The 19,745-nt window shown below is 39.7% G+C and overlaps 1 protein-coding gene across 3 annotated transcripts in view; it reads right to left on the bottom strand.

Annotated features, from left to right (window-relative positions):
• The window catches only part of LOC130904683 (cdc42 effector protein 4-like), a 36,932-nt gene extending 17,400 nt beyond the window's left edge, over window positions 1-19,532 (bottom strand). Inside the window, exons 1-2 of one of the 3 annotated variants that reach the window (XM_057817618.1) lie at window positions 8,234-8,724; window positions 3,679-3,752 (exon numbers count right to left, since the gene is read on the bottom strand). The gene's annotated coding sequence lies outside the window, so the exon portion shown is untranslated. Of the gene's footprint in view, window positions 1-3,678; window positions 3,753-7,657; window positions 7,906-8,233; window positions 8,725-19,233 lie in introns of those variants that run through there. The other 2 variants (XM_057817616.1, XM_057817617.1) reach the window with 2 other exon arrangements.
• Window positions 19,533-19,745: the final 213 nt, after the last annotated feature.

Below are 19,745 nucleotides of genomic sequence, written 5' to 3'. Positions count from 1 at the left end.
CTAGAACAGAACAAAACTTTGAATACTGGCAAAACAGGAGTGGAAACAAACGCACACATCCCAATCCGACACCGTGCCAAAAATATTATTAATAGGGCCGATAACATATCGTTATCGGATTTATTGGGATGATGTCATAATTCCTATTATCGGTCCGATAATTATCGGACCGATAACATTAGAGGTGCATGATAATTAACAGTAGAAAACACAAAGAGAAGGACACTTCTCTCGAAGCAGGTTAGAAAGTTCACACAGTTTAATCTTATGCTAACACTGATGCATGTTGGACCTACAGTAGCAAAATTAATGGTGTGTCCCCCACTTCCAAAACAAGGATGTCTTTTTTACATTTCTAACAGTGGCTGCTGCTGGCTGGGAAAAAAAAAAAAAAAACTTCTCATATCTCTAATGGGCGTGTGTGTGAGGATCAAGTCATCAGCCAATCAAATGTGCGTTTAGGAGGAAAACAAATGGACCGGCACATTCAGCAAGTGAAAAGATGTACATGTAAATCAAAACATAATTAAAATAATTCACTTAATAATGGTGGGGTCAATTACAACAATTAAAACATATAAAGGTCATTTAATGTTGTTTTCCCATAACTGAAGTCATTACATAACGCAAACGCAAATAAGGTTGCTTAAAAGTTGGTGGGGACAATTTGAGCGTCCTGAAAAGTTGGTAGTGTTTTGTCCCAACCGTCCCTATGCAAACCTACGCCCTTGATATCGCGACAGGCTTAGCGGGCCCTGTTCACATTTGTTCCGGCACTGGTATTTCTTTTAAAATTTTTCTTCTATTCTAATTTGTCATTGGATTGGACGTCTACCATCGTCAATGGCTGTGAGTAAGTCAAACTACCCGACGAACACTCTGATGCGTTTATTTATCTTTACCCCATTTTAAGTATCCACCATGGGAAGCCAGTTTTATGCGCACATAACTATCAATTAAATACCTAGCTTCTTTTTTATGGGTGGGGATCCTTTAAATATGATCCTGTTAACACGGTGGGAGGGCTGAGCAGAGCAAGCTCTATATAAGAAAACGAGCCCATAAATCATACGTTTGCATGTTGTTCACGTGACATCTCACGAGGAAGTCTTTGTAAATACACACACGCAAAGACACACACACACTGGCTGTGAGCCCAGAGCTCAAATCACTTGTAATGAATACGCTTCATAAAACATCCAAGCAATAGCCAGAATTTATGAGGACTGGCAGGAAAATATTGACTTCCTGCGTAGAACATTTGACTTCCTGTCGATAGCAGCGCTCTAAAAAGGTGCCAATACACAAGAGGCGGATGTGCACTCAAGTACATTGCGTTCATATTATTGATGCGCCGTCTTTGTACAGTGTGTGTGTGTTCTGCTGAACAGAGGGGGTTGGGTTTTGTGTCTGGACCTTTTGAAAACATTGACCTGAATGGATAAGTGAATGACCTTAGGGGGAAATGACATGCGGGACGTTGAGTGGGCAATTTGCTTGCTGGTCATTTGCAGACGCCCCATTACTGACGACAGCACACACGCAAAATCCGGTAATTAGACGGACAAAATGGCCACTTCTTTGGTAGATAAGTGCCACTAAATTCGGTTAGCTGGCCCTAAGATTTTATTTGGGTTTGAAAATTACGTTATGTCAGTGAAGGATGGGAACTGCCGCGCGGACTGAACGGAACCCTATCTATTAATGTCAGTGGCGGCCAATGAGTAGAACTCATTCGCCGTGATATCACTAGAACTGTGCCGTGTCTAAGAATATCTCCAGCAGACATGAGACGAAAGAAGAGGCGAGCTGGCGAGAAGAAAAAGAAAATCCGATTGACATGTTATGAGCGCGGACTGCTTTTAAAAGAGCAAATGAAAGCATTCTTGGCTGGCGTAACGTGGCTGGCGGCCGACCCCCGATGCCCTGAATGGAGATGACTTGTCTGTGCTACATTTACAGCCACGGAAGTCTCCAGACACTACACTCCATCTTCTACATCTACACATGACAACAGAAACCAGAGCACCGCTTCTATACAGAATTGTGGTTGGTCATTGTGGCAATCAATGATCATGCTTCATGGCCATTGATTAGGGGTGGGAACCTTCAAGTACATCAACATATGATATTATCGATACTAGAGCTGAAACGAATACTCGAGCAACTCTTTTTCAACTATTTTTAAGTTCTAGTTAAGTTTTAAGTGCAAACTAACTAACTGCAAGTCCTGATAGGATTTTGAGTTTTTGCAGTGTTCAAAATAAATGTACGTATGATACCTGCTGTATTGGAGCATATTAGGGAACAGTGCTTCTTGGTGTTTTATCCAGCAATGATTACTGAGCTAAAATTGACAGTTAGCATTATTTTTTATTTTACACCCTCATCACTCTACAGCGCTATGTTTTCACAGATTAAATAAAGCCTGTATGTAAGACACGTTAGCCACGCATCGACAGTGGTCTTCATTGATAGAAAACTAGCCCTCCGCAGGGCTAACATTACGTGAGCTAGTGCCAGTAACGTTAATCTTATTTATTAGCGCTATGTAGTCTACTGCTTTAAGATGGCGGCTGTTTACTAACGCCACCCTGTCTGTCATTTCGCATGTAGTTCTGCTTACATATGATATCTATGAGACGCATCAGAACTTAGCTACCTGCTACCACTGTAGCATCATGCGGGCGTAGTTTTTAGGAACGTCTGCGTGGCTTGTAGCGGCTGTCGGCTGCAGTAAGGTTTTTTTTTTTTGATTGGTTCTTCCTCTACGCACTTCACGTCAACGCGTTGTCCCGCATTAAAAGTACTCCGGGCAAAATGTGATGCTTAGAGCTGGCAAAATTAAACGATTCCTCGAGGTGAATAAAATTACTCGGATCAGTTTTTTAACTCGAGTTACTCGAGTATTCGTTTCAGCTCTACTTGAGTTAATCGATTAATTGTTGCAGCACTAAACCCAGCCATAAAAAGGTAAGTAATTAATATTTATCATTTGAATCATCGTTTTATATGGAAGACCAGGGGTGCAAAAATTAAATACACAATTAAACACATTTTTTAATGTGTCATTAAAATACTTAAATTTCAATATTTATTTCGATATTTATTTCAATTTTTATTGAATTTAACATTTCCACTTCATTTCCTTTTTAACATTTCAACATTTATCCATTGAACGTTTTTTTTTATTTCATTATTATTTCAACATTTAACTATTTCACTTTTTCTCATTCTTGCACTCTTGTTCCCTTTGTACTGCATGAAATAAATTTGTCTGCCATTGGCTCATCAAACTCGGTGGGTGGGCTTGAACTAGGCAAGTCAAGCTAGTCAAGCTATTGCTCCTTCCTTCCCAACATGGCAGCGATTGCTGAGGTTCTTCATGAGCTTTCTCGGGATTTAGTCACAGACATGTTAGACTTAGCAGAACACACTGATGCAGGAAATTCGGACCCTGAGCACGTGGCTGACAAAACTGCAGTTTATCGCGAGAGAGAGCTCATGCAAAATCTCAGGAATCGCTGCCATGCTGGGAAGGAAGGAGCAATAGCTTGACCTGCTCAACTCAAACCCAAACAATCATCATCAAATAATGTTAAGCTGAGAATAACTTGATTTATTTAGTCAAGTAATTGAAAAAAATGATTGATTACAGCAGCCCTACTCCATACTCACTGTTCTTAGGTGGGGATTGAGGTCCACAGGAAGTGTATGGGGAAAAAAATCTCTTGGGGAAAATCCACCCCGGCCTGCTCTCCCATAAACAAACCCAAGCAAAGCATCAAATCATATCTCCATCAACACCTCGTAACTAGAAAACTAAACCACCCACTGCAGATTCAAAGCAGATATAGAGAAATGATCGGCAAAATTGCCAGCTGGACTTTTCAGTGCCCCTGGTGGGCGGGGCGAGCTACAATTGAGGTTGGACAGCCAGGAGCTCGCTGGAATGCTGACGCGGCCCGCCAACATGTGGTCAACCAGGACGGGATGAGAAAGGTGTCTCGGGAGAACCGTCAAGTCGTGAAACTTGAAGACTGTGGAAAACCTGTTCTTGCATTCTTGGCAGCGGTGGAAGGAATGCGCGAAGGAAATTATGGCATCCGTACAATGTTGTGCCATAATTACACAGTGAGACACACCGGAGTAGTGGTGTGACAATTACGCCTGTCGCGATAACAAATTTTAGTAGGCGATACATTGTCTCATTAATTATTGCGATATGTGATATTATTGCCTGTTGTCTTTATTAAACCTATTAACCCACGAATATAGTGACAATACATCCTAATAAAACACCTATTGAAATGCAATAAATTGTTATTCTTAAATAAAACACAAACTATATTAAAATTTATAAATATTAAAAAACACACAAAATGCATAATGAGTCATTTTAAAGCTAGTTAGGTGCCGAATATGAAAAAGGTGAGAAACCCACTCTCATTCTTGTTGTCTGCCAATCAGAGCCCATTAAAAGTGTTCATTTGATCCAAAATGACTGTCATCTTGTCCTGCAAAGTGCACATGCAACTAATTTGAAGCCAAATTATTAGAGCTGAGAAGTTTGGGCACCTAACGATTTGATTACGATTAAGATTCAGAGGCTCCGATTCGATTATAAAACGATTATTTATGCACCCCCCTCCTTTTTATTTATTTTATTTATTTATTTTTTAAAAATGTTTTGTACATTAGTTCCAAAATTGTTCAAAAATCCTCTCAGGCTAAACCAAACTACTATTTCAGTATCAAGTTAACATATAACAGTAAACAAAAATACAAAAATAACAGTAAATAAAATACTCCAGTCGCAATTCTGTATCAGCAGCTTTAAACTACATTCAATTAATTTAATGTTGTGAATCAACCGTTACAGTTGTTAAAATTGCTCCCGTTATTCCATAATTCTGTCTACTTTTGACATGTCAAAGTTTTAAAACCGTTTCATCATTTAAAGATAGATTCAAGACAAGATTTTGCCGATTTAGGAATATTTGGGCTAAAAAGTTAATTAGGTTCGCTACAAAAGAGCCTTTTAGAGAAGTCTACTGCTTTCAGATGGCGGCTGTTTACTAACGCTGGCGAGTCTGTCATTTCGCATCTCTGTTCAATAATACATGTTCTAACACCGCCGTCATCTATCATTTTGCATCTAGTTCTACATATAGACCCTACCCACCGACGTCACAAAATCACGTGCTCGCTGTATGGTTCCGCCCCCTTGTCCGTCATTTTGTGTCTGTATTATCAATGGTCTCAATTGATCGAGCAATTTATAATGCATTTCATGGAAGACCCGGTGCTTTCGGATGCCGTAAACTCACTTGATACGTTGCATAAAAGGCGTTATGTGGAAAAGCTTCAGTTTATCCATTCGCCAGATCCATATTTGATGCCTAAATCGATGTTTTTCGACCCGCTGTCTCCGCCGTATTTGCCTGACATCTGCTAGCTACCCTGATATGTACAACTATCTTGTCCACACAAAATCAGCCTATTCTCACGAAAGTTTGAACAACTTTAAGAGCTTGGAGGCTTATAAATACTTCGTTGCTGGTTGGGTGAAACAGGTCCTCGTCCACGAAAATTCGGCAGGAATCTATCTTGTGGTCGGAAAGGTGAGTTACGAAATTTTCAATTCAAAATCTTTTGTTATTGCTAACATCCACTGTCAAGTCTAATGTATTTCATGTCGTTTGTCAATGGAGTTAGGGCTTTTAATGTTTATATGGTTTAGCGATAGCACTCTCACTACATACATACGTGTATGTTGTCGGCGATTAGCCTAGCAATGATCTTAATTGTGGTTGTCAGCCCCAAACCCTCTAAATATATATTAAATGCATCTTACCAGATATAAAATGACTACTACATAATCTGTGGTAATCGTTTGGAGCCCAGTTTTCTCATCGAATTGCAGCAGCCCATCTCGCTCTCTTCTCTCCGGGTCTCTCGGAATCCGGTAGAACTTCAAGTCTCTCCGTCTTCTCCCTCTATCTTCTCTGTTATTGCAACCGGCCACCACACACGCCTTCACCATTTTGATTATTAATGTTAACGAGCAGAAAAACACGTCGTAAATAGGAGGAATGTACGTAGCCGTAACAGGTAAACATGATGTGTTGTTGACGGACAATTGGGCGGCACCAGTCAGGAGGAAGGAGTTGTGACGTCACGTGGGTAGGGTCTATACAGTGGGGAGAACAAGTATTTGATACACTGCCAATGGGCCATTGGCAGTGTATCAAATACTTGTTCTCCCCACTAGCAGCTAGCAACTGGGCGTTGTTTGTAGCGGCTGTCGGCCGCATTCAGGTATGATTGTTTTTTTATCTAGCGGCATGAGTTTAACATTATATTTACTCTCGGTCCGTTCCTCATTGCGTCCCGAAGACTGCGCTGACTGTGTTTTAGGTCTGCTTTACCTGGTATAATTCAATAATCAGAATTTGGATTTTTGTGAATTGTTCTCGAATCTTCCACAGCCAAATCGCAAATAATCTCAAAATCGGAAATTTCGCACGCCTCTAGTGGCCACCTACTTGAATGCGAGGCGCAGAGCATGACCAATCTGACCCGTCAATAGGGATGGGAATTGATAGGATTTTTACGATTCCGATTCCATTATCGATATTGCTTAACGATTCGATTCTTTATCGATTCTAATTTGGGGGAAAAGAAGAACAAACGTTTTGATTTTTCCCTTCTCTGATGAGGGGCCGGGGTCAGTTTGTAACAGAAAAAGTGTGACGATTGCAGAAGTGCATAAATGTAAAAAATTATTGTTTTTCAGAAAGCCACAATCAAATAACCCTTTCTGGATTCTTCACGGAATGAAAGTAAATAAAATAAAAATAATAATATAATAATAATAATAATTAATAATAAAAACACTATTAATTAAATACATAATAACCAAATAACCCTCTCTGAATTCTTCAAGGAAAAAGGCCAGGAAATAAATAACACGATTGAGAAAAAAAAAAAATTCAAAATGGCCGGACCAAATGTGGAGGCGGGCCGTATTTGGGCCGCGGGCCGCAGTTTCGGCACCCGAAGAAATGCCGCATCCAAGCGAGTGAGCGAGCGAAGTGAGAGAGGGAAACACTTCTACGAGCCTACGTTCTTTGTTAATGTTAATATCTACAGAGGCAACGCCTGTATGTATCATCTTTTGTGTTGTTGTTGTTGTTGTGTTTCCACTCGCGATCGGACACTTAAATCCAGTTGTGTAGTGGTTTGAACGATGTGCTAATGCTAGCGAACGAATGCTAACCATACTGTTATTAGCAGCTAATCATCGCTGATTTACGTTGATGCAAACCTGTTTGTTATTGGGGACAAAATTGATTTGTTTCATTTCTATTCTTAGTTTCACTCTTCAAGTGATGGTTGAATAAAGTCAGCAAATTATACCAACGTCTTCTACATCGTCATTTGGGAGTTTAGCTAGCTATATAGCTAGAACTGAGCCTTAGCCTCTCTGTGAGGACAGCGCAGTCGTATTCCCTCCCGATGCAGTAATCTCCACGTTGCAATGACTGCAAGTCGCTTTGTTGTAATTTTTCCTCGTGAAGTGAAGACACACTTTCGAGCGTTTGAACCTACGTGCTGTCATTGTTATGTTTATGGCTGCAATGCTCGTGCTTACCAGTCGTAACCTTTCATTTTCACACTCTTTCCTGGTGAAGTGTAGTCAAACTTTGGAGCGAGCGGTTCTTGGCGCCATGCTAGTTTGATGCGTCTGGACAACAAGACACGTCACGACGCAATACGCGTCTTTAGTAATCGTTAAAGGGATCGTTAAGGCTGTTTCATTGTGATGTCGAGGCCTCGAAACAGTCGGAACCGGTTCCGAATTGGAATCGGATTTTGATTCCCATCCCTACCCGTCAATACCTTGAAGTCTGTGCTCAATGTCAAATACTTAATTTTTCACGGTGCTTTAAAGACACCACGTGAGTATACAGGCCGGCATGATCATAGAACTGCAAGCTTGAGTCTGATTGGTATCATGGAGTCATGTGATTATTATTGCGACGTCTCATTAGGTGAAACTAGTTGAGCCACTGTTGGCGTCACTGGCAAAAAAAAAAGTATAATCTAATATGTAGAATCAAGAAGAAAAATGTCACGACTATTGTAGCCCAAAGTTGCAAGTATAGCTTACTAAAAGTACTCTTTTCTCAAAAAGTTACTCAAGTAAATGTAACGCGTTACTACCCACCTCTGAAACTCGTTTCAACTTCTAAGCGTTAAACAGTCAGTGAATAAACAGGTCAAAGCACTTCCTACCGAGACCTACGACGTGCCAGCGATTCAACCCGAACAGAATCGATGCTTTTTCAGTGAATGCTGGGTCACAATGACAACGGCAAAGAAGAAAACAATGGCAGCAAACAAAAGCCACTGTCAAAGCCTTTCACACAGTGACATGCGAGACCGACAACATCATAAAAAGACCAAACAAAAGAGATTTTACCAAGGGATTCATGACAAACTAAAGGTGTGTTTACACCACAACGATCGGGTAAAAACGGGCTAGGTTTGTTCTTTGAAAGGGTTTGTGACAGTGTTGCCAAAACAATCTCCTTTATCACTGACATCCTGTCCCGTTAGCCATGTAATATTAGTCATTTCAACATTGTTGGAGAACTGAATGATCACAACCCGGTAGTCAGTCGCTAAAAAACTGCAGTTTTCTCGTTAAACTGAGCTAATAACTATTCGACAGGAAGTTCCGGCCAATGAGGCAAAAGGAGACCACATGTAAAGCCGTGCATCCTTCGAGAGCAGTTTCACATCCTGGGAGGCGATTTTGGATAACAACTAACAGTTTATGTTGGTATTTCCTGGAATGTGAAAGGACCGGACGCTGCACATTAACACACAGCAACAAGCGCACAGACGTGTTCACACATGGGACACTGTAAATAACATGCTGTAGATCCTTTTTTGGAAAATTGTTAGATGCTACAAAGGGAAACGAACACCGTCTCTACACAAGGGTGTGACAATGTATCGAAAATAGAGGTGGGAATCATTGGGCACTTAAAGCAGTAATGTGAAGTAAGGTTTGCCAACCATGTTTTTGAATAATATCAAAGGCTGAACAGTTATAAGCATATTTTCGTTATTTTTATTTTTATTTTTTTACGCAACCCTTCCAGATTCTTTGTTTAACCCATAGCAACGCCCTTGACAACGAAAATGCTTAGGAAATCTTCGGAAATTACGTCACACCGGGAAGTGCGAGGGAAGTCCGCCATAGAACGGTATTGTTTGTTGCATTGCTTCTCGGTAAGATGCCACGGCGGTGTGTGGCGATGTTTTGTTCTCACTACAACCGAAAAGTTGTATGAGTGGCCAAAGGATAGCAGGGCACGTAAATGGACATCTTTCGTTTGCACGAAGCGAATGAATTTCACGCCATCATCGAGTAGTGTTCTCTGCTGCAAACACTTCGAAGATGCCTGCTTCCTTAACCGGTCTGCTTATGATCAAGGATTTGCCAAAAAGTGTGATTTTTGGATAGATGACTGATGACTTTGTCAAAGCAGAGCTGCCAACTGTTGTGGGATGAATATTAGAAGGTAGCGACGTTAGCCGAAAGTTAACTCGTGGCAATCCCCGATCATAGTTGTTGCGTTCGCTAGGTTAAGCGTGTTTAAATTGTGCGTCATCTACGATCTTGTCCGAAAGGGTTAATCCACTGTCAATCTGGAAAGGGGTGTGGATGTGCACATAAGCGGGTTGGCGTCGCGGTAATTCACGGTCACGTTGCTGTAAGAGACACATACCGCCGGTGAGTTTGTGCACATTTATTTGTATTTGTATTATGTATTTCCACCTTCATGCTTCAAGCATTGCATTTGTACGGTTCGGCGTTTCTTTCACGGTGATCGCTTGATAGCCCTCTAGTTTGTGTTTTACGTACAAGAGCCGCTGACAGGTGACAAGTTGCTTTTAATGTCTGGCAGCGAATCAGCGAGCGCGCAGGTCACGCCGTGAATCATGGGAAATGTAGTCTCGGGACAACACTGAAGTGGTGCTTTGTAATCTGTTCGCTTATGAAAAAACTACATTTCCTTACGCCATTAGACGCCACTTCTTCCCGAGAGCCCCAAGCTGTGTTTTACTGTTAGCTCCACGTGTTAATAAAGAAACAAAGTTGTCAGCACATCGTGTGTTCGATACATTTGTAAACAAAAAGCTCATAACAAGACACTATGCACGATCCGTTTAAGAGACGCTGGAGTAGTAGGAGGCGAGGAGGAGATCAGCAAGAAGCAAAACTTCGCGGTCGAATGTGGCGGCAGTCCGCTATTATTTTGTTTTCTTATTGCTGCCACAATAAAGTGGAGAAAGCCATCAACGACTCATCTCCTTCTTTCCCCCCAACGTTTTTATATTATTATTTTATATGCACGAGAGCTGCCTGATCTGCCAAAATGAACATGAAGTCTGATTATTATTTTTTTAACAATGTCATCCGATAGACAAAAACATAAAATTATGTGCAAATGCCTGCATCTTCAAATCATGAAAATAATAACAGCCTATATCTTACCAATCTTGTAATCTCGATGGGTCTTGTATCCATTCCATGTCAGGTAGTCTAGGCACATTGTTTGCATCCTGATTAGCGTCTGGCTAATACATGTTAGGTCCAACATAAAATTCCAACCTCCTCTTCTTCCTCCAACTCTTCAAAAACTTGGATCTCCTCCCTTGCGCTCGATCTATCGCTTATATCGCTGTTTGAATCATTGCTTGAAGGGCTTTGTATGGCGGCCGTATGTATGGAGCTGCCATCGCTGTTCCCGGTGTGACGTATCACTTCTGGGTTCGTCCCCTTTCAGGCTCAAACTTCGGAAACGCGATTATTTTGTCAAATATACAACATATAAATAATTGTTTTCATGCTTTATTTGTTGGACAATGTTTAATTACTTTAATTGTGACCCTATTTGGCATGTTATGAAATTACTTCACATTACTGCTTTAATAAATCGATTATTGATGCAACCCCACCCACCCCGCTTTTAATGTTTTGTACATTAGTTCCAAAATTGTAAAAAAAAAAAAAAAAAAAATCCTCTCAAGCTAAACCAAACTACTATTTCCGTATCAAGTTAACAGTTAATAACAGTAAATAAAACATCCATGTCCCCATTCAGCAGCTTTAAACTACGTTCAATTAATTTAATGTTGTGAATCAACCGTTAAAGTTGTTGAAATTGCTCCCATTATTCCATAATTTCCCTTCTGTCTACTTTTGACATGTCAAAGTTTAAAACTGTAAAACTGTCATCATTTAAAAATAGATTCAAGTCAAGATTTCACTGATTTAGGAGTATTTTAGATAAAAAGTTAATTACCGTATTGGCCCGAATATAAGACTGTTTTTTTGCATTGAAATAAGACTGAAAAAGTAAGGGGTCTTATATACGCCGTCTAGACATTATACCCATTTATGACGCTAGACGGCGCCAGATATCATTGAAGCGATGTTCTGTCATGACAGATCTCAACTACTCTCAAGTTTAACCAGTTTGCATTATTTTATTGCAATGTTTTTCCTTATTCAGATTTGTTTCAAGACTACAGTTACAGTTAGATGGTTAATGCATTTATTGCAATTTTGTTATTACAATAGATTGGTTTATTTATATTTAAAAAACCAGAACCTATTAATTTACAAATGTGATTGCACTTTAGTTTACATATTTAAATGTTGAGATATTAAGATTTGAATGAGGTAAAATAACTTGCTTTTTCTCTCAAATATATTGCTATAATCATTTGTTTCGGATATACTGTAATTCTTTACTGTATAAAAATTAATTTCGTGTTCAAAAAGTTTTTTCCATACTTGAGTCTTGAAAAAGAGGGGGTCCTCTTATAATCAGGGCCTTCTTATATTCAGGCCAATACGGTAGATTCGTTACAACTAGAGGTGCACGATAATTATCGGTCCGATAATAGGAATTATGACGCAAATCCCAATAAATCCGATAACAATTAATGTTATCGGGGCCTCTTAATATTTTTGGCACGGTGTCGGATTGGGATGTGTGCGTTTGTTTCCGCTCCTTTTTTGCCAGTATGCAAAGTTTTGTTACTATTCTAGAGGACATATTTTTCCTTCACGGAGTTATAAACCTTACTATGGCAATTAGCAAATGTTTGCATTTTACAGTGTTATGTTTTGGTTATTGATAGGCTTGCTGTTCTATAACTGCCAGATTAAGAAAGTTTCATAGACCAACATGACAAAAGTCTCCTCTCCTCACGTCTCCAAGTTTTTTCTGCTGGCAAAGCACAAAACCTGTTTGGTTTATGTTTGTTTTAGATCAGTGCTGATTGTTCAGGGGAACACCTCGTCAATGATAGACTGATTGATTGTGATTGACTCAAATTATATTTATTTGAAAAAATTAATATGGCCACTTTATTTGAAGTCAAAACTGTTCTTGTCTTTTTTTTGTTCAATATAATAATGTTCATGTCATCATGAAAATTCTGGTTCGGTCAAAGGCAAATCTATGCTGAATCAACCACGAGTATTTTTGAACTACAGGTGTTCAAAAACTCAGGTGAATATACATTGAAAAATTATATATTATTGGTTATCGTATCGGTATCGGCCTTGAGGAGCAGGAAGTTATCGATATCGTTATCGGTTTCAAAAAATGGATATCGTGCATCCCCTAGTTACAACAGAGCCTTCTAGAGAAGTCTACTGCTTTAAGATGGCGGCTGCTTACCAACGCCGGCAAGTCTATCACTTCGCATCTACTTCTCTTTATATGTTCTAACACCACCGTCTGTCATTTAGCATCTAGTTCCACATATATGTGATATCTACAGTAGCCGTATGTGGCTACATTTGTAGCCACTGGGCGTTGTTTGTAGCGGCTGTCAACCACAGTCAGGTATGATTGTTTTTTTATCTAGCGGCATGAGTTGAACATGATATTTACTCTCTGTCCATTCCTCATTGTGTCCCGAAGACCACGCTGACTGAGTTTTATTTCCGCTTTACCTGGTATAATCCAGTAATCGGAATTTGGATGTTTGTGAATCGTTCTCGAATCTTCCACGGCTGAATCGCGAATAATCCAAGAATATGAAATTTCGCACGCCTATAATCGAGAATGTAATCTATCATGATACTTTGTAGCCCAAAAGGTTATCGATATGCTCCCACCAAGAACTGATATATCGTTTAAATAAGTAACCGATAGGTTGCCACCAAAATCTTCCATTAGAATAGTGTCTTCGTTAGCTCACTGGCTGACATTGACAGCGTTAAGCATCCGATTCACTCTGACTGAATTGGAGATTTAGCGCCGTCAATGGCACTGAAGGTTGTTTTCGTCAACGATGACTGTCACGTAACTATTTCGTCAACGAACATTTTTTCGTGACGATGATGAGATGATAAGCTAAAAATGTGTTTTGGGAGACTAAAACATAACAAGACAATTGCCAGTTTTCGTTTGAAGAGACGAGAACGAGACTGAAATGCGCAAGTTTCCGTAACATGGTCACAATGCGTGACATTTTATGTGTAGTTAACCTGCATCTAGGAGTGTCTAGTTGTGTGACTCATGCCACCTGCTGCGCACCCCCACTCACCAGTGCAGTATCCTCTCCAGTCACGCTTGCACACACGGTAACATATGTTTTCTTTTCTTGGCAAGCGAGAATATGCAATGTTGCTTTAGCCTCTAAAAAGGTCTGTGTTAAGTGATCATCACATGCTGGTTGGGTGAAACAGGTCCTCGTCCATGAAAATTCGGCAGGAATCTATCTTGTGCTCGGGAAGGTGAGTTACGAAATTTTCAATTCAAAATCTTTTGTTCTTGCTAACATCCACTGTCAAGTCTAACGTATTTCATGTCATTTGTCAATGGAGCTAGGGCTTTTAATGTTTATATGGTTTAGCGATAGCACTCTCACTACATACATATATCATATGTAATAAATATGAAGTGCGATAGCACTACGCCAGATTGTCCCTAGTTGAATTTATTTTTTGGCTTTTGACCTCAATAGTGAAATTGTAAATTAATTGTATGACAACTGTCTTATTATCCCGTTATAATTATATATTTTCAGGTAGTTCATTCACAACGTCTGAGTGTATGTTGTCGGCGATTAGCCTAGCAATGATCTTAATTGTGGTTGTCAGCCCCAAACCCTCTAAATATATATTAAATGCATCTTACCAGATATAAAATGACTACTACATAATCTGTGGTAATCGTTTGGAGCCCAGTTTTCTCGTCGAATTGCAGCAGCCCATCTCGCTCTCCTCTCCGGGTCACTCGGAATCCGGTAGAACTTCAAGTCTCTCGTCTGCTCGTCTACAAAACACTTAATGGCCTTGGACCAAAATACATGCTTGACTTGTTAGAGTCCTATGAGACATCTAGACCCCTAAGGTCGTCTGGAACCGGTCTTCTGCATGTTCCAAGAACAAGAACCAAGCAGGGTGAGGCAGCATTTAGTTATTATGCTCCTCACCTCTGGAACAAGTTACCCGAACGTCTGAAGTATGCTCAAACTGTTAGCTCTTTTAAATCAGGGCTAAAAACGCTTTTGTTTAGCACTGCATATCTATAACTGTCTATATATTTCAATCTACCTGCTTTCTATTCCTCTCGTTTTTATCTCCATTGCTGATTTCAATTATTATTATTAATAGTAGTTTTTGTTTTATTTTTATTTTATTTATTTATTTTTATTCTGTGATTAAATGCGATCTTTTGTCTTCGTTTCTACGTTGTGTTGATTTAAATGTGATTTTTATGATTTTCATGTGATGTAAAGCACTTTGAATTGCCTTGTGTTGAATTGTGCTATATAAATAAATTTGCCTTGCCTTGCCTTGCCTCTCCGTCTATCATCTCTTTTATTGCAACCGACCACCACACACACCTTCACCATTTTGATTATTAATGTTAACGAGCAGAAAAACACGCCATAATAGGATGAATTTATGTAGCGGTAATGCATCAACAGTGACGAGTTGACGGACAATATGGCGCGGGGGCGTGGTTGTGACGTCATGTGAGTAGGGTCTATAAGCAGCTTGCTACTCGAGTTTTGCAGTTTAGCAAATTCACACAGTTTAATGTTATGCAAACTCTTATGCAGGTTGTATCAAAATTTCTGGCAAAATTCCGACTACTTACGCTGTCATCATCGCCAAAACATGTCAGGTAATTAAAACAACCTAAAAAAAATGTCTGTGATAAAACAAAAATTCAACTGATCTAAAAGTGTAGAATTAATGAACTCAATACAAAAAGCTTGTTGGTTTGTTTCTTAGTTTTGTCGAATAATGATTTCCGATATTTGTTCTATCGCCATATCGTGAGCTTTTAATCGCAAATCGTATCATAAACTACCCAGAGCTTCCCACCCGTATTCTACACTTAGGTCATTTGTAATGAAAGAATGAAGAAACTAGAAGGCTAAATCCCTAAGTTTGGTAAGTAAATAGGCTGAGCCGCTGACACAAGAGGAGCCGCCACATACATTTAAATCCATCAGGGCGTCCACTGACATGTCACAAAAGAAGGACCCCAGTCCTCGAGTGCAGTTTGGATAAGAGGGGTCAAAGGTAACACACTGGTAGTTGCGAAAACAAAGCAGGCCTCACACGAAGACGCTTGATTACATTGTGTCCTGGTGAAAAGGTGAAGTGTTGATGGAGTGATTAAGTCAGGTATCCCTAGATGTCTTTTATGTAACTGACTGCCATTGACGGTGATGGATGTCCAATCTGGCAGCAAAATGTTGTAGGAAGCCAAGATTTGGATTTTAATTCACTAGTTTTCTCCTAATTGGCACCGAAAGAGTTTTGCATCAATCATATCCATCTAAAATGCAGTTATCGCTTGAGTTGTCCCGATCACATATTTTTACACTAGAGTTAGATTCCAAGTCACATGATCTTGAGGATCTGCCGCGCCATTTTTTAGAGGATCAGAATCGGGTGAAAAGGATCGAGTTTTTAATGATAAAATATGTTTTGCTGCTTCTTGCTCGTGCAGCTCTACATCGGCTCACCCTTTCTTCTGCTAAGCAGTGCTGCCAAAGTGTCCAGCTTGTGTTTGGTACTTAAAATTAACAATGATTGACAGGTTTGTAGCTTTGATCTTGCCAGAGTAGATTGGCAGCTTTACGATCAAAGGCACAAATGTGTCAATCATCGTTTCACTTGCTTAAGTGTGCTATGGCAACTCAATGTGAAAGTAAGAAGCTGTTCTTAGCTTTGTGAGCGTCAAAGTGTGAATGAGTTTGAGTGGACTCACTCAATTAAACATTTAATAAATACAAGTATTTCTCTACGTGATTCTTGTGCAAAAATAACTCACATTATGAAGGCGGCACGTTGGGACAGTAACTCGTTTGGAAGTTTTGTTGGGGAAAAAAAAATCAGGACCTGGTATCTGCAGATTCTCAAACTCAGGGCTGCAGCTATCGATTATTTTAGTAGTCAATTAGATGATGAACTAGTTAGTTCAAATAATCGAGTAATCAGATAAGGAACATAAAAAAATTAAAATACCTGAGATGAGCCTCAAGTGAAATGAGTTATTTCATATTCACTGTTGCCACCGCAGGGCAGTGTATCCACCTAAATTAATACAACTGAATGCAAACACTTTCAAAAACAAACCATTCCAAAGCCACTTTATTTAAACAAATACTCCAAGCAGCAAAATTTAATTAGAATCATTTTTCTAATCGAATTACTCGAGTTAATCTAATAATCATTGCAGCACTAAAGTCAGGTGAACCGGGTGCAAAAATATTCGATCGGGACATCCCCAACAAATTTTAAAACCGATCTTTTTCACCCGATTGCATTCTTGTAAAATTGACGTGATCGGGACAGATTTCCGATCACGTGATGGGATCGGGGGTCATCCCTAGTTAGCGCCAAGTTTTGATGCGATAAAGAAAAAAAAAATTTTTTTTCATGCTAAAGCAAGCAAAAATAGAATTTGGCTTGCAAGTTTGTAACTATCCATCATCTGTCTTTAGTTAACTGTAGTATTGATGCTAATGTTAGCCGTGGTAGCTTCCTATCGAAATTAAAGGCTAATTCATCAAAAAGGAAAATCAGAAATGCTGAGTTTAGTTGATATGGCTTAAAACTTTCAAAGGAAAGACAAAACCTCTATCATGTCTGTCCGAGTGGAAAACGTTTAGCATAAAAAACAAGCATAGCTTAAAAAAAACAAGTTTCAAATGTGAGTATCCAAAATTTACCGCCCTTTCTTGTGATGTCATTAAAGCAACACTAACTTTTCAGTTTTGTTCGATTTTAGTGATGCCGGTGGACAAAAGCAGTAGTGTTTTGCCTTAAGGCTGAATACGTTTCTCATGAGGCCCAGCGCACACCTGCACAGTGTCGTAAAATCCTGATCTCCCGGTCGCCTGAAGATGGACTACACGACATTTCTGTTTCCAGCGGCTGTGTGAAGGATGAATAGTAATAAGCTAATGAATCCAGTTGTGGCTAAACAATAGCATGTGACGGTTAACAACCATGTGGCTTCGTGTCAGCTCTGACAAGTTCGGTTGGCGGGGGGGGGGGGGGGGGGGCAGCGAGTGAAAGCCGGGCCAATGTTTATTCTTGTGTATCCTTTTATCCCTGGTAGCCTCCATTTTTTTCCTCTTCTGACAAAACTTTTTGTCTCATTTGTTGCTCTGCCACCTTTGCAGAAGTTGCGCCAAAGCGTTTACATCGACTTCAGTCTTTTTAATGAAAGGGGGAAGTGATGTATGCCGTAAAGTAGTGTTTTTTTTTGTGTTGCAGGGTTCCTCCCACCCTCCTCAAACTTAATTTGGGCCGGTGAAAGCGAGCCAGACCCCTCAAGATATAAAAAAGGTGTCATGGCATTTACTTTGTTTAGTGCCATTGACGAGCATGTTTGTCCATTCTACCGATGCCATTGTACTTGGACTCCTTTGACACCTATGCCATTGACGGCCATGGATGTCCAAAATTTTGCCAATTCATTTTCAATGGCAAAAAAATTAATGTCCTCAAATCAACAGGAAATGACCAGATATCAATAGGTGTCCTCCAAATGTCCCCGATTACATTGACGCATATGGAATTCAATGCCATTGAAGGCCATGGACGTCCAAAATTCCCATTCATTTCTAAAGGCATTTACTTTGTTTAATGCCATTGACGGTCATGTTTATCCATTTTATTGATAGCCCTGGGCGGGGCTAAGATCTGTATCTCCATACAGCAAAGCCCTAGTTCAACCAGTTGTCAGTCGACATATTATCACAAATGTTATGGAAAATATGTCTTATAGAGTGAAAAGTTACCTGGTGTTGCTTTAATACTGATTATCACCTGCACTCGAGTCAATTAGCGTGCATGTGTGTGGGTATAATTGACATCACAAAATGGATGCGCCAATAAGTATTTATATTTTTTGCGTTTAAATATTTTCTCCCTAATCAGAGGTCTAAAAAATTTGGAATTGGCATTAATTAATTACTTTGTGGAGTTTGATGTGGCAAGAATTTTGAAAAAATTGTGTTCAAGTCTTTTCAGAGAACATTTTAGTGCAAAGTTGCTGAGTGAGAGAAGACCTCTCAGTACTTTTAGGTCACAGTGCATTTTTACTAGACAAATTCAAGTGTTTCGAACATAACTTGGCCAATAATAAAGATTTTGATACAAGTTAAAATGTTCACTTACTTGTAAGGCCTAAACAGGCATAATGTGACTTTATCAGGTTTTCCAAAGTTCACAAATTAACATTTACACGTCAGAAAGTAAATAAAAACCAAGAACTAATCAAAATCAATATCTTAAACGAGAAATCTAAAGCTTCTGCACTTCTTGAGATGTAAGAGACACATTCTAAATGATATTTCACGATGTTTGAGTCGTTTTTTACGTGATGGCTTACAGCCGTGCTTGTATATTAGATTTTCCAATGAAACTGACACAATATGATAAATCAGTGCTCCAAGAGACGTGTGCGTGAACAACGGAACAATAAGTAGCACCAACACAAAAGCATCAGCTGCCATATTACACACCCACTGCCCGTGCCCCCTCCTCCCCTCGACCCAAACTGAACACCTCCCAAAAATGACACATCATCCAAAATAACTAGCAATATTACGTCAAAATTAGTGGTTTTAATCCAAAATAGAGATCACGCTTACCTTAGCATCCCATTCATAAAAAGCCGGTCCCACGTTGAGGCCCCCAGCAGTTTGACAATGGAGGAGGAAGGAAGATGCACACCTCCAATGAAATTAGACGCAAAATTCAGTAGTGGACACCAGAGCCGCGTAGGGAAAAAAAGTGTCTTTCTTGGTGGAACTGTCACGTATTCCGTAAATGGGTACCGCCGTGACAACGTGAGCAAGTCGAGCAAGCAGTGCATGAACGGTTTCGCGTGCGTTTGAGTACCTAAATGCAGGAGGTTGCTCACATGGCCACGCCCCTCCCCCCTCACGTCTCGCCTTAAAGACACAGGAGCCCCGGAAGGGAAATGACGTCATATTTGATGGACAAACCACACCTGCATACAGTTGAGGTACAAAACAGTTTTTAAAAAAAATCAATATTTTGTCATTGCAGTTATCGTTAGAGACAGTTTTCATTTCATACTTGATATTAAGCAAACTCACGCACATTTTTAATGGCTTTGGAAAAGTACTTTTACATACCT

This window comes from Corythoichthys intestinalis, chromosome 16 (genome assembly GCF_030265065.1).
Source record: "Corythoichthys intestinalis isolate RoL2023-P3 chromosome 16, ASM3026506v1, whole genome shotgun sequence".
NCBI classification, from domain to species: Eukaryota; Metazoa; Chordata; class Actinopteri; order Syngnathiformes; family Syngnathidae; genus Corythoichthys; species Corythoichthys intestinalis.
This window is presented reverse-complemented; position numbering and strand designations above follow the sequence as displayed.